The sequence below is a fragment of the Diabrotica virgifera genome, chromosome 6 (genome assembly GCF_917563875.1).
Source record: "Diabrotica virgifera virgifera chromosome 6, PGI_DIABVI_V3a".
NCBI lineage: Eukaryota > Metazoa > Arthropoda > Insecta > Coleoptera > Chrysomelidae > Diabrotica > Diabrotica virgifera.
In genome coordinates this window covers 56981021-56998064 of record NC_065448.1, presented here as the reverse complement: position 1 = coordinate 56998064, position 17044 = coordinate 56981021, and the positions used below count along the sequence as shown (strand labels likewise).

At 30.7% G+C, this 17044-nt stretch overlaps 1 protein-coding gene across 1 annotated transcript in view; it reads left to right on the top strand.

Moving 5' to 3' along the window:
• LOC126886070 (uncharacterized) overlaps positions 1 to 17044 on the top strand; it is a 263975-nt gene that overhangs the window by 66118 nt on the left and 180813 nt on the right. The gene's annotated exons all lie outside the window — the stretch shown is intronic.

The following is a 17044-nucleotide window of genomic DNA, read 5'->3' as shown; positions in this document are numbered from 1 at the left end:
ATTACTGTAATTAATGGTAATTTACAGTGACATAGTGCAGTTTACCTCTGAATGTTTTAAAACTCTTATATATCCCATAATTAGGTATCTTTCGCTCTGAAAGACAATGCGATCGTATTTTAATCATAACATATAAGTAGTTTGTACAATCCAACTAATGAAACGTTAAAATTTGCCTTAATTACTGTAATTAATGGTAATTTACAGTGACATAATGCAGTTTACCTCTGATAGGTTTGATCTAAACTTATAAAATATTTATTGAATTTAAAGTTATTTAAGCGCAAAAAATAGCTAGGTACTTCTCATGAAAAAAACTTTTATTTTAGTTAAATGTTATTGTATTAAAACCTGTGTTAACGGCCACCTGTCAAAATCGGAAACCTGTACTAACGGCCATTTAAATAATACGGACGAGGCCAAATAATCTCATTATTTTTAAAACCCATTTTATAGAAATTTACCAATTACTATCGGCCAAAATATTTTTGTATGGGTACTTGTTGATAATACCCAGTATGGCGAAATACCCAATACTATTTTATTACTTCGTATTTATCTAAAATGAGATTAAAAATAACCTGCATAAGGGTTGGTGTCGGCGAACACGAAGAAAGGATGTCGTAAAATAAGAAACCTTTGTCGCTAAGAAACATAATAAAAATATTATAATGGCTGAGAAAATGAAAAGTCTGGTTTGAATTTACAAAAGTTTGCCGAAAATATAGTGTTGTAAAATTATGAAGCTGTATTATAAAAAAAATAAAAGTAAGTTGAAGAATTCTTTAAAACGCTTCACTAAACGCTAACATTTGATAACAATCTGAACAGATTTTGTTTTTTCCGTAGTATACAGTCTCTGGCCAAATTATTAGACGCACTATAAAAGATTAAAAAAAATGGTTAATATGAGGTAATACCATTGTAATACTAAATAGGTTTTATGTATGTACCAGACACAAGGTATATTGTTTGGTTGCCCATTTAATTTTATATATTTTATCACAAAAGGAACATTATTATTAATGAACTAATATGTATTTATTGACTCTTGAAAGAAAACAGAAATAACAACAATGTTGGCAATTTGTTGCTGACATATTGTGGCTCAACAAAATAATAATATTTAATAATACTTGTTGTTATTTCTGTTTCTTTTATATATATTTTTTTTAATTTAGCATAATTTTAAGTGATGCATAACTTTTGAAACTATACCTATGTACTTATAATTAGAATAATACCGTTCGAAATAGAAACACCAATTTTTAAGAGAAGGTACACAATATTTGTTGCTTGTTTATTACAATGTATTAATAACCATGATTTTTATAAAAACAACTAGGTAACTATAGAAAAAAAATAGATGAAAACAAAGAGATTTATTTCTGTTCAGAAGAATAGTTACCTATGACCCGTTTGCCGGTAGGTGCTCAGTGCACTAAGTCAACATAGTGTTGTTTGCGATCAACACTCAGTTAGTAACTGTAAGGTAAAAACACCCAAATTTACATGGCGCTTTTTACCTCTCAAATTATTTGAACATAGTATTCTACTTTTTTGGTAATTTCGTTTTCGTGGTCATTAGTACCAAGTGTAGTATACCTCTAGAAAGCTCTTGGAGAGCTGTGTGAGTTAAAGGAATAAAAACAAAACAACGCCATGTCGACATAGTGTAGTTTACCTCCGAGGTCCAGACTTTTAGTTACTTTTATCAGGTCCTCACTTATTCTTTTTCAGGCTCCTAAATATAGTTTTAATTGAATCGAATTCTTTGTCTTTGTATATAATACCATATGTCCATATCTTTCTTGAAGACTTTATGTATAACCTGTTGCATGGTGAATATATTATGAGCTTGTTTGTTATGTCCTTTTCTGAATCCACTTTGTATATCATCTAGCTAGTCTAAGTTCTACTTCTAGACGGAGAGCTAGAGGCGAGAAATCATCGTCATAAATAATATGGAGTTTGGCATGTGAAATGTGTCTATTGTATATTGATAACTATGACCCCTTTCAGGCTGACACCTCAGTGGATACAGAAAGTAGCAATAAGGGATGAAAGAGGAAAGTTGGTGCAGTCATTAAATGTTTTCACCTTCTATTTTGTTAAACCTCCATCGATTTGCATGAAAATTGGTGAGTAGTTAGAGCATAACTCAAGAAACAAAACTGATATGGTGCCAACGTGCGCTTTTACCCTGGGGGTGGATGCCACCCCTTCTCGGGGGTGATAACTATTTTAATAAAAATAACCCCACTAATCGATAGAGGGACAAATTTTAAGCAAAATTTGTTACTTCTAATTATTAAAATAAATCAATACTTTTTGAGTTATTAAAGATCAAAGATTTGAATTTTTGGTGAAATAAATGCATGATGCAAAGCGGTTTTTCGTGAATAATTCAAAAACTGTAAGTTTTATCAAAATAGTTATGATTACCAAAATTGAAGATAATAAAAAATAAAAGAGAATTCTTATTCGAAAAACCTTTGAGAATTAACAAAAAGTGAGTTATAGGTGATGGAATGTATATTTTTTTCGGCTAGTACCCAAATCTAAGTATTCAAGCTCAAATAACGGGAAAACGGTGCATTTTATAAAATATATTTACTGAACACTTGTCAAAGTACTCAAGAATACCTATCAAGTGAGCTCCAGATGAAGATTATAACATCAAAGCTAAGCAAGTGATGATGAAAATAAAAGAACCCTTTCGAGTTTTTAGGAAAAAGTGAAAATTAAAACATACGCTATTTATATATTATATATATATATATATATATATATATATATATATATATATATATATATATATATATATATATATATATATATATATATATATATATAGTCTTTTGAGTCCCTTTTACTTTTCAGTGTCGGGACTGGCACATCCTTTCACGTGTGTACAAATGTTGACCATTGTTTCTTATTGTATGCTAATCGGCTTGCTTCTGCTATTGTTTTCCCCTTCCTTTGGATGATTTTAGCGACTACTGTATCCCAATCTTCTCTAGGTCTTCCTCTACTTCTTTTCTTTTGTATCCTGGCTTCCCATATTTTCTTCACCGGTATGTTGTCTTTCATTCTTTTCATGTGTCCCCACCAACTTAGTTGTTTTTCTTCAATATACTCAAGTACAGATTTTGTCTTAAGATCTGTGCGTATATCTGTGCTTCTTATTCTGTCTCTCATTGTCACTCCTCTAACTCTTCGTAAATACTTCATTTCTAGGGCTTGTATCTTGCTTTTTAGTTTTCTAGTTAGTATCCATGATTCACAGCCGTATGTAAGCACTGGTCTATATATGGTGTTAAATACAGTTAGTTTGGTTTTTCTTGTGATTTCCTTTTTGTTTAAGAAGCTATTTTTTATTGCATGAAATAGTTTTGATGTTTTACTTATCCTCTCTTCAACATCTTTGTCCTGCCTTCCATTATTTTCGATTGTAACGCCCAAGTATTGGAAATGGTTTACTTGTTCTATTGCTTCCTCATTAATTTGCATATTTATTACGACTGGTTCTTGCGATATTACCATGGTCTTCGTCTTATGTGTATTTATCTTCATACCCTGTTTACATAATGCGTGATTCCATGCTTGCAGGTTATTTTGCAGGTCTTCTTCTTTTTCTGAGATAACTACTACATCATCTGCGAACGCACATTCCGAAATGGTTACGCTATGGAGATTCCTGTACCCTACATGCAATTTCTTTAGTTGTGGTGTGCACTCTATCATGATTTCGTCCATAAAGATGTTGAAGAGGGTTGGGCTCATGACACCTCCTTGCCTTAGTCCTTCAGTTGTTTCGAATTCTGTTGATTTCATGTTTTTATGTATTATGTAGTTCCTGTTTCTCTTATAAAGCTTTTGATGATTTCAACTAGTTTATCGTCAACCCCTCTTCTTATCAAGCTGTCCCACACAGTTTGTCGTTTTACCCTGTCGAATGCCTTTTCCAGGTCTATGAAGGCCATATATGCTTTCTTTTTAGACAGTAACGTTTTTTCAATTATTTGTTTTACCGTGAAAATATGGTCTTGTACTCCTCGTCCCTTTCTAAAGCCACTCTGTGCTTCATTTAAAGTAGTTTCTGTAATGTTTCTCAGCTTTTTTTCTAGTACTGTTTCATAGACTTTGAGAGAAGAACATAACAGTGTAATTCCTCGATAGTTGTTACAATCTTTGTGGTCTCCTTTCTTATATATCGGTACTATTACTCCAATCTCCCAGTCCTTCGGTATTGTTTCTTTTTTGCTTGCTTCTTTGAATATTTCAGCTAATTGTTTTACGCCTTTCATTCCCATGTACTTCAGCATTTCCGGTGGTATATGGTCGTGTCCAGGTGCCTTTCCGTTTTTAAGTTTGCCTATTGCTTCTATTGTATCTTCGATTGTTATCTCGATGTTTGTTCTCTGTTCTTCACTACCTGTCGCGGTACTGTTTTCTTTATTCCTATCCTCTTTTGTGGTAGTTAATAATTCTTGGAAGTGTTGTCGCCATCTTTCAATAATTTCTTTTTCTTCTGTGATTAATTTTCCTTCTTTGTTTTTAATTCTCATATCCTTACTAGGTTTGTCTGTTCTCAGAGATTTTAATGTTCTATAAAAAAGTTTTTGATTTTCTTTGCTATTGTGTTCCAGCTGTTGTCCAAATTGATGCCAACTCTTTTCCTTTTCTGTTTTTATCATATCTCTTACTGCAGTTCTTGCCTCTTTGTATTTGTTGTAATTGTTTACTGTTTTGTTTCCTAAATAATTATTCCAAAGTTTTTTCTTAGTTTTCACTTGTTGTTTTATTTCGGCATTCCACCAGTTTGTTTGTTTCACCTTGTCATTCCTTTTACTAATGCCACATACTTTTTTCGCCGCTTCCAGTAATATATTTTTAAATGATTGCCATTTTTGTTCTAGGTTGTTACTATCATTTGCATTTTCCAGAGCTGCTATTTCTAAATTAACCATTTCTTTGTATCTTAGGGCAATCTCTTTGTTTCTGAGCTTGTAAGTTCTGATTGATTCGTATTCAATTTTTCTTTTGTTTTCTTTTGTATGTTCCTGGGGTTTTTTGTTTTTATTCTTTATTCTAGCTTCCAACAAATAATGGTCACTACTTATTTCTGGTCCTCTTCTGACTCTAACGTCTTGAATTACCTTTCGATTGTCGCGTTCTACTAGTATGTAATCAATTATTGACTTTTCTGATTCTCTTGGTCCTTGCCTAGTAAATTTATGTATGTCTTTGTGTTGGTAGTGTGTGTTTGTTACTATTAAATTATTTAGTACGCAGAATTCTATTAACCGTTTTCCATTATCATTTCTCACTTCTTCACCGTACCTTCCAATTACATCCGTTACTGTCTCATCTTTGATTCCTACTCTTCCGTTGAAGTCTCCAATGACGTAAATCCGCCCTTTACTGTTTTCTATTGCTATATTTAGGTCTGTCCAGAATTTTTCTTTGATTTCTTTTTTCTCATTTTCATCGGGTCCATATGCCGTAATTATTGTCTCTGACTCTCCTTGTTCATCTTTCATCTCAAGAGCGACTATTCTTTCTGACCAGCCTTTCCAGTCCTGTATATTTATTACTTTTTCTTTTTTTAATTATAGTACCTACTCCTGCAGCTGCTCTCTTTTCCGGTGGAACCCCGCTATATATAAGCAAATGACCGCCTTCTAGGTATATTTCACCAATTCCTTTCTTTTTTGTTTCTGTAATACCTAATATTTCTATTTTGTTTTTATCGAACTCGTAACTCAATTCTGTTTCTTTACCATTTAGTCCTCTGATATTCCACGTTGCTAGTCTCCAAATATTTTTCTTATCCTGTTTGCCATTGTCATTACCTATTTCTTGCCTTGTCGTTTCCTTATGGTCCTTGCACTTGCTTTTCCTTGCAGTTAATTTGTCCAGTTTTTTTGTATTGGCATTATCCCTTTCCAATTCGCTGCTTTTTGTATTCCAAGTCCATTTCTGCCCATTGATTATAATTTTTGGTATCCAATTTTTACGGTTTTCCTTTCTTCTGTTTTTTGTTTTGCAATTTCCTTCAGTTTTTGTTGAATTTTTCTTTCGTTTTGGGTCAAGTCGTTATTTATATATACTTGATTATATTTCCCCCTAGTTAATTTAGCTTTGTTTTTCATTATCTCCAATTTTTGTGCAAAATTCTCTACTTTAATCAGGTATGTCTTCTCCTTTATTTAATTTATTTTTGGGACAGAAATTTTTATCTTTAATTGGTTTTCGAAAAAATGTTTTACATTATCTTCCATTTCCTTTTCTGTAGCATTTGGAATTTCCAGACCGCTTATAATAATATTGTTCTTTCTGTCTTTCTTATCAGCTACTTCCAGCCTTTCTTCTATTTCTTCAATTTTAATCATTTTAACTCGCAATTCTTTCATTTCCTGTTTTATCTTCAAATTTTCCTCTTTTAGCTGTTTTATTTCTTCTCTGTATATTTTATTCATTTCTTTTACCTCGTTAATCAGTTCCTTCGTATCTTTCATAATTTCAGCTGTAGTCTCGTTTATTAATTCCTTGATAATTTCCTTAAATTGCATAATTTCTTCATTAGTCATGTTCATCCTGATTTATTTGCCCTTATCTCAGCACGCCACTGCTGTAATGTGTGCTGTCTATATGTTTATATTTATATATTTATTTTGAAATTTGTTAACAGAATAGTTTTTAATGGAATTTCGGGAATGAAGTTAGGATTATAATTTATTATCAAGTTCGTTTTATTACAATTTAAATATTTTAAACAAGTTAAAAATGCGAGCATTATTATAACGAAAACTTTGTTTTTTATGTATTTAAATTCCTAATATGGAAAATTGCTATTATAAAAAGTTGTTTAGAATTAAAAGTTATGTTTAATGTGCAATTATATCCTACTATTTAAATATTGTGAGCTATAAAGGACTTTTCTAAGCGAATTTCTTGAGCGAAATTCATATTTTTTACACATCGACTAAAATCGATACAATTTTATATAATCTTATGTTTATGATTGCATCTTTTTAGAAGATTAGATCTTTTTATGAAGAATAATTTTTGTTCGTAAAATTAATAATAAAAGAGTTGTAAATGAAAATGATGATTGGTAGGTATCTCTAATTTGAGAAAAAAATAAAATATTTTCTTTTGATTAGAAGAATGTAGATAATAGTTACATTATTATAATAATTATTAATTATTTAATTATAATAATAACAACTATTGCATATATTAGAACACAGTTTTTAATTCCAAACCATTTTTCCTAGTAATAATTTACAACAGTGCGAAAAAAGGTACTTTAATCTTGAGCGAAATTCATATTTTTTAAAATACCTCCTATAATATAAGTAAAATTTGCTATCTGATGATTGAATCGTAGGTTTTAGACGATGTAGAACTTTTTATGAATTTTAACTTTATTTCGTAAAATTAAAAATAAAAAAGTGTCCCGTAATATATGTGTCCAACTTAAGTAGACACACTGTATATTATACAACATAATATACATAATACATAAATCATTGGGTAGACAGCACCAAAAATTTGTAACCTGCCATTTAACATTATTTACATTAAAATTAATAAGTAATATTTATTTGTTTGATATTTCAATTCTTTTACAGTTTATATGAAGTAATATATTTTTGAAATAATATGAAATTTTCATTAACATTTTTACGTACAGTGTCTCCATTCTAGAATTATCTCGCTATCTAAAATTGCTAAAAAATCATAAATTGCTGTCCCGAGATGCAACTTGTCTTTGAGGTCGGTTATCTCGAAAATGGTTTGAGATATCTAAATGCCGTTTTCAGATTTGGATTCAGGAGACAAAACTACATTGGCATCGGTACATAAGCTCCAGATATTGCAGGAGTGGCAACGCAGGAACGAACGACCGGACTTTGCGAATTTATAAACGAAATCAAAATTTTCGTTGAAAATACTATTTATTTTTCATTTTCGCTGTCACATTCACCAAAATCGCTATCATAATTATTTTCATCACTTTCGCTATTATGAATGTCATCATCAGCTTGCTCATCATCCATCTCATCGTCTGTTTCATTCTCAAAAGTAATATCTCTAACAATCTCTGGCATTTGAGGCCCTTCAAACCATTTGAATTTATATGTGTTATCTTCAGCAAGTTCCCAACCATTTTGTTCAATAACCAGATCTGTTGGATTTTTTTTACAGGCGTTCAACCAAATACTTGTAATGTATCGTGCTCGTAAAAAATGTTGATATAGCTCAGATTAAAATGGTGGTAAAGTTGATGCATCAAAATTTTTCAGATATTTTTTAAAAAATGGTTCATTTACGTCTTTTAGTTTATATCGACGATTAAATATTGTAAGCCGTATGACATTGACTTCTTTGGAGAATTCTTTTTGTAATCCCTGTACCGTATGTGACAAATATATGTTTCTAGAATTTCAAAAATCGTCTCTTCGTCAAAATCGATATCTCCAAGAGCATACAATGCTTCCTTATATTGCTCAAATGATTTCATAATATTGAATGGTTTTTTTTTCCTTTCTATGAAACCATGGATTATAGTCACAGCCAGTTAGAGCGTGGAAACCGGCTAAAGCTTTGCATATTGAATCTCCAAAATGTTCGTAAATTTTACAGATATCAATATAATGTTTTTTCCTGCGGTTCCAGACTGTATCCAAATGTGTAAATTACTGTTCAAATGATGCATATTACTTAACATAATAACCAGAATATCTGTATCTGAGCACTTTATGATTACATTGGCATCTTTCTGTAGTTGATATACGTGGTATATTATTTTAGTGTCTGCCTCCTCATGAGCTGGACAACTAAAATATGGAGCTTCGTCTTTCTGCACTTCTCCATTTTTACTAACGAAAAACTTGTGACACTCAACAAAATTAACATATATTATTTTACCTTGCAGAAAAGGTGCTATTTCGTTATCAGCCCAATAAGTAAAAAAAAAAAATCGAACCAAAGCCTCTTTGAATTTGTTATTTCTTAACTCTTTAATAAAATCGACTCGTCTCTTTTGATTGGGTCCTGATATACAGAAAACGCGATCGGCTTCTTTGTTACCTCTTGTAGATCTTTCATAGTCTTTAATTGACGGTAGGAAATATTGATCAAATATCATCAATCCGTCAATTTAAGAGCACATGCGTGAAGTTACGAATGATAAAAAGAACATATTATTATTAATTAAATGAATGTTACTAAAATATTATTTTTATATTATTTCGATATTTAATTGAATTTTTTCTATCGATATAAACTTAGTTGTGGTTCTAGCCAGGGGCAAGGGGCAGCTGCCCCCCCCTTCAGTTTTTACAATACTTTTGTACTATAATTTTCGTTAAAAAGGCACGTTATCTTATTTATTCACCGGTTGTGTTCCCTTGCCCCCCACTTTTTTTGGTCTAGAACCGCCCCTGTATAAACTGAATATGTACAGAAACTGAGGGTGTCCAATAATGGGCACATTTGACATAATATTCAAATACATTTTTGCTATATTTTATATAAATGTCTTAAAACAATTTTAAAAACTTATATAAATAATATAATAATTAAGCTCCAAATTTTTGGAGCCTAAACTTTGAAAAATGTTTGTAGCATAATGTTTAATGGTATCAACTTTTCCGGGAGCTCATTTGATACATATTTCCAAGTACTTTGACAAGTGTCAGTAAATATATTTTATAAAATGCACCGTTTTCCCGTTATTTGAGCTTGAATACAAAGATTTGGGTACTAGCCGAAAAAAATATACATTCCATCACCTATAACTCACTTTTTATTAATTCTCAAAGGTTTTTCGAATAACAAACCTCTTTTATTTTTTATTATCTTCAATTTTGGTAATCATAACTATTTTGATAAAACTTACAGTTTTTGAATTATTTACGAAAAACTCTTTACATCATGCATTTATTTCACGAAAAATTCAAATCTTTGATCTTTAATAACTCAAAAAGTATTGATTTATTTTAATAATTAGAGGTAATAAATTTTGCTTAAAATTTGTCCCTCTATCGATTAGTGGGGTTATTTTTAATAAAATAGTTCTCACCTCTGAGAAGGGGTGGCATCCACCCCCAGGGTAAAAGCACACGTTGGCAGCATATCAGTTTTATTTCTTGAGGTATGCTCTAAGTACTCACCAATTTTCATGTAAATCGATGGAGGTTTAACAAAATAGGAGGTGAAAACCTTTAATGACTGCGTTAACTTTCCCCTTTCATCCCTTATTGCTACTCCCTGTATCCACTGAGGTGTCAGCCTGAAAGGGGTCATAATTATCAACATACAATAGACACATTTCACATGCCAAACTCCATATTACTTATGACGATGATTTCTCGCCTCTAGCTCTTAGACTATTCCATTCTGATTTTTCCTTCTATTATTATTTTGTATAGTTTTGCTGCTACACGTAATTAGACCGGGGCAGATCTGTTTTGAGGTGGATGTGAGAGGTGGCATTCGGACTTTTGCAGATTAAGTTAGGTGATAACTTCAGTAGTTATAATAATTGACTTATGCTCCTTCTCAAATATTCCCGGAAAATTAATAAAAAAATTAAAATATTTAAAAGTTCCGAAATTCATCGATTTTTCTTCTATTTTCTTTGCTTATAACTTTCAAACGATTCATTTTGGAACAAAGTTGTACAGAAATAAAATAAATATAATTGAATTTTGTATACTATACAACTGGTTAAAAATATCTTAAATTATTACCCTTTCTGCAAAGTAGCAATAAATACAAAATAAGGGGGCAAAATAAGCATGTTATTTTTCTGTGTTTTTCAACCACTTTGGTTGCACTTACAACCTTTGTATTTCGCTTTGAAAATGCTTATGCCATACTTAAACTGTCCACCAAATTTTATTAAAATCGACCTAATAGATTTTGCATAATATATTTTCAATCTAATTTTTTTTTGAAAGCTCAAATTCTTAAAAACTTTCTAAACAAAAAGTAGACCATTTAGAAATTTACTAATTTTTTTGCATATAAACAGGCTATCGAATAAACTACTTTACAGAATTAAAATGGGATTATTTAGTCAGCCTCAGCAATGTTTTAAAGTTGTACACAATTGTTTGGCTTATTATCAAATAGAATATTTCTGTTACTGTTATAATAAATTTATTTTACAAACGGAACTAAAATACTCGGTACGACGCTGCGGACGCTTATTTTAACCGGCTATATCTCATGAACTAGTCCTCACAATTCAACTTTTTTACTTTTAAAATAAGCGTCATACCGAATATTTTCTAGTTCCGTTTTGTAAATGTAATTTAATGTAATCATAACGGAGATATTCTATTTGTTTATAAGCCAAAAAATTGTCTACAACATTGGTGTAAAGCTCTGTTAAGTTTATTAGATAGGTAGAGCGCCTGTTTATATGTAAAAAATTAGCAAACTTCTAAATTGTCTACTTTTTGTTCAGAAAGTTTTTAAAAAATTTGAGCTTAAAAAAATTAAATTGATTATTTCATCCATAGGAGATTCTGACCAATAGAAAGCTACATAAATCTAAATTAAATCGATAATTTTTGATAATTTCCCGTCGTCAAGTATATTACGTCAGATGCCCTTCGTTGCTACGAAAAAATACATTGAGTGACATTAATGACAATTAATGTTTTAAACATAAAAATGATGACTTTCAACCGTAAAATATTTATAACAACTGTGTGTTTAATTGCACTAATTTGTACTTACATACATAAATTACAATAAAATTTTGGTTTTTAACAGTTTTATTCATGAAATAATCGCAACAAATTGCACTCGATCTCTAAAATTAATATAGAGTTTTAGAGCTCTTGTGCAATTACTACTGAAAATTTATTGTGCAAAATCTATTAGGCCGATTTTAATGAAATTTGGTAAACGGTTTAAGTATGTATGTTACAATAGTCATTTTCTAAGTGAATTACGACGGTTTCAAGTGCAACCAAAGTGGCTGAAAAACATTGAATAAAAACAGGCTTATTTTACTTATTTATTGCTATTTTGCAGAAAGGGTAATAATTTAAGACATTTTAAGCCAGTCGTATATTATACAAAATTCAATAAATTTTATTTTATTTCTGTACAACTATGTTCCAAAATGAATCGTTTTAAAGTTATAAGCAAAGGAAGTAGAACAAAATCGATGTTTCTCAAAATTTTTAAATATTTTAATTTTTTTATTAATGTTCCGGGCATATTTGAGAAGGAGCATAAGTCAATTATAATTATTGAAGTTGTCACCTAACTTTTTCAGCAAAAATCCGAATGCCGCCTCTTACATCCAAAGATAGTTTTTTCACAGATCAGCCCTGGTCTAAATAGGGATATGCCTCTAAAGTTCTGACAATTTCTTGTATATTCCTTTTTGTGTACTGGTACAATTATTGCATTTGACCATTCTCTTAGCAACCTTTTTTCTTCCATACTACAGTTAGGATGTATAATAATCTTTTTTTTTTGCTTTTTCTCCTATATATTTTAACATTTCTAACTTTATCGGTGCAGAAGCTTTCCCAGTCTTTATTGTTGCTATATATAGCTTCATCTAGTTCTTCTTCCTGTATAGCTCCCTAAGTGCTCTTTTATTGACAGTTGGGTCATTTTCATTGTCCTTTGCTTTTCCTTGCTCTTAGTTCAATATTTGTTCTAAATGTTCCCTCCATATTTCTTTAGATCCTTGTCGTCGGTTAATATTGTTCCGTTTTTGGTAATTATTTGTCTTAGATTTGTCATTTCTCTGTCGCTTAATACCGTTTTCAGTGTTACATAAAACAATTATAACTTTCTTTTATTGACGTTATACTTCTTTAGGCACGAGGGTGAATTTTTACATTCCCTGGCGCATGCGCACACTGACAGTATGGTATTAGTCGCTACATCTTTTAACCTTCGGATGACCAAGCGGGGGAAATTGTGACCCCAGTGTATGTTTTTCTTTAATAAATTCAAAAGTATTTTCAATTTTTAACTCATTTTTTATTTGACTTTAATATTATTCTAGATATCCTCGTATTTTGAAATAAAAAAAAGAATGTGTGTGTACTTTGTACGCACGTAAGAAGTTATACTTCTATTATATAATTTTAACGAAGTAATTGTATTCTACTTAAATATTAAACTAACTTTCTTATCTACCACTTTCAAAAAATTTTTATTAAAACAACTAAAAAAAAAATGAATCGTAGAGGATTGGAACCCGGGACGTTTCGAACTCTGACCGAACGCTCAACAACTAGACCACCGAGGTCATGTGATTGACACGTACGTTTCGGATATAATTATGAGTGCAGCTGATCTCACTACTACCAACTTTGTTAAATTTCGAAACAGTAATTTCACTTTTATTTAATAATGGTACGGTAAACAATCCTCATTTTTTAATATGTTATTCCTTACAAAAATACCTTTAATTTAAGCACAAATAATTAAAAATCGTAAATTTGGGTCAAAAGTTATTAACTTTTTAAGAATTCCCATAAGAGCCCATGTTAAAACTTAACTTTGACCCTTAATAGTAATTAAACGGCACGGTAAAACATTTTTTAAAAAATCAAGTCTTAGTTTTTTGAAGTAAACTATAACATACTAAAATTTCATGCAAATCCTTAATTCTTTGCCGAAGGTGTAGAACGTCATTAAACTTGTGATATTTTGAAAATTGATCAAATTATTTTAATTTTGATTTGAAATGATTTAAGTGCACTTTACATCAACAATAAATTGAACAAGAAATTGACAAAGTTATTCAAGGCCAAATTTGACGAGTACAAAATGTATGGTTTGTAAAAGAAAATGAAGGAATTTGATGAAATAGAACAATTGGATATGTTTTATTTTGTCAAATTTCTTTATTTTCTTTTTATTCACGGCAAAATTGGATGTAGAATTGTGTTTTGTATAAGCCAAATTTGACCTTGAATAACTTGTTGTCAATTTCTTATTCAATTATTGTTGATGTAAAGTGGACTTTAGAATTGAAAAAAAATACAACAAAACATATAGTAAGAAAACAATATATTAGGTGAATATTGATGGTAATCAAATTACATAAATAAAAGTATTACATTATTACATACTATGTATTTTGGCAGATCAAACAGGTAGGTTTATATCCATGATACATTAACAATTATTACGTACCTGTTGCTTTTAAAAACTATTTAAAAGTCACTACAATATTATAAACTGTTTTGTTTCTGTCCTCACAACAATAAAACTAATATATTATACATTTGTTTACCTTTACCTTTTCCTCCAAACCACAGCTGTCCTACAGCTGCCATATTGGATAATTTTTGACATGTCATTTGAACATCCAATCAGAACAAAGTTATAATGCGCGTATGCGCCTGGGTGATGCGTATGCGCCTGGGTGATGCGTATGCGCCTGGTTTTAACATATAAAAATTCACCCTCATCGCGCGTAAAGAAGTATAACTTCAAAAATTCCCTATATTTTACGAATAAAAAATATATTCTGAAGTTGATGTTTAGTAAAATACCGTCTCTTATGTGTAATTCCAAGTAGTTTTACACTAATGACGTCGACTTTGCAAAGTAAGAAGACACTTACTCAACATACACACTACACATGACACTAATACTCATTTTGTGACTGTTTGAAAGACATAAAGTCCAAGCAAAAAAAAACTTCATTTTTTGTTAAATGTCATTTTTGACATTTTTGACCTGGGGTCATTTCCCCCCCCCCCCCCTTGGTCACCCGTGTAACAAAAAAAGGTTGGTCATCGGAAGGTTAAGTTATGTAGCGCAAATAAGGTGCGCGTGAAAAGAATATATTATTAGTGTTTTTAGTAAATATATTATTATTTTTATGTCTGTGGATTTGTCTATCTCCTAATAAGTATTATTGAAAATGTTTATTCTCAATTAATTTATCTGTCACCATGATTGTAATTATGTCGGAGAAATGATCGACTGAATACAAAAACGGTGGTAGATGATCGGTAGAGCATTCGTCTAGGGATCGGGAGGTCCCCTGTTCAAATCCCGACAAAGTCATATCTTTTTTAGTTTTTGGTATTTTTTTGTTGTTTCTAAAATTAGTCTAATATTTAAACACAATACAAAAAGACTGTTTAAAGTAGATAGCTATATTGATTTCGTTGAAATCATAACATGAAGTTAGATTATATTATAATTATATTATAATTCTTTCTTCTTCTTCCATTTTTAACTATTTTGGGCTATTTCTTAAGTTTTATTTTCTGTATTTTATATGTTTCCTATTTTTGTTGCGTTTTGTCTTTTATGTATTCTTTCCACAATTTCCAATTTTCTTTTATTTCAAATTTTATCTATTTATTCATCTGTAGTGTCCGTTTCTTTTTTTATTATTTTTTCTACTCCCACTTACTAGTTTTACTTTATTTGTCATAGCATTTTTAAATTTTCTCCATTCTTCTACTATTTCTGTTATTACGCCTACTTTGACCATTTCCTGCTCTAACTTCTTCCTGTACCTTATTTTCGTTGCTTTCTCCCTTAGTTTATGTAATCTAATTATTTCCTGGTATTTCTTATTCTTGCCCTCGGTGGTTTGTATTTCTATGATTTTGCGGTTAAGTGTAGTTTTAAGTCTCAGGTTATATCTCAGTAGATTATATCCTGGCAGGATCTTCATCTAAGGTAAAGGCGGTTGTACCTATGTAAGGTACTTTTGAATAATAATAATAATAATAATAATAATAAAGGCCTTTATTCATTCTATAATATTATTCACATAATGAATATTAGTTTAAAAAAAAGCTCCAGGCGAGTTTCAGTTCAGGAGATGTATAATGCGGGGCAGAATACATGTCCTGTCTGTTCAGCTAACCTGGGCAAAACAAATAATAAAAAAAAATATCTAGGATTATGTATAATAGGTTACCTACTAACATTTAAATAAAAATAAATCAAAATGTAACATTAATTAACTTTAGTTTACCAATATGCGCTTTGAATGTAAGCTCTACTCATACCATGTCAGCCAACTCTACCTATGCAATATTTCCTAATTTTTCAATAACGAACCTTCTAAATTTGTTTTGAGTAAAATTAGTACCAGTAGTATATTTATTCATAACTTGGGCTATTTGATATGTAAAAGACCGCTTGTATTGCTGTGTACGATGATAAGGAATAGAAATGGTGTTTTTATGTCTTATGTTAATATTGTGTACATCAGTACGGAATTTTATTTTATTATAGAGATACGGGGGGTTTTGAAAATAATAATTTTTTGGAATTGACAAGCTGAATGTACATGTCTTCTATGTTTTATACTTAACCACCCTGTTTCTTTAAGTTTGTAACTAATTGCTTGATATCTACGGATACCATGTATCAAACGCAGACAAGAATTTTGCATTTTTTGTATCCGATAACTGTCACGTTCTGTGATACAGGAATTATAAATGGTATCACAGTAATTAAAGTGTGATAACACCAAAGTATCACAGAGCAATTTTTTTAATTTTTTAGTAAATATATGACGAGATTGGAATAAAAACTTCAGGTTCAAATAACTTTTCTGCAAACACTTGGCCATATGACCACCAAATCTTAGGTTTTGATCTATATGTAAACCTAAGTTTTTCACAGTTTCCTTAAACTCTATTGAAGAATTATCGATGGTGATCATGTGAGCAAAGTCTCTCAGAAAGATTTCTCTCCGCGCCGCTGAACCAAACACTATGCCTACCGACTTGTTGTTATTAAGTCGAAGACAATGGCTAGTCGAAAACTGATAAACTCTTTCTAAATCATAGTTGACTGCTGCCACTGCCTGTTCAGACTCATCAGGCTTAAAAGATAAATATATTTGAGTATCATCAGCAAAATAGTGTTGGTTACAAGAGAGAAAGTTTGCAGGAAAGTTTGAAGTGTAAATACTAAACAATTTGGGACCCAAAATAGAGCCCTGTGGTACCCCTTTATTTGTATTAAGATAGTTTGATGTCCTACCGTTGTAATGAACAGC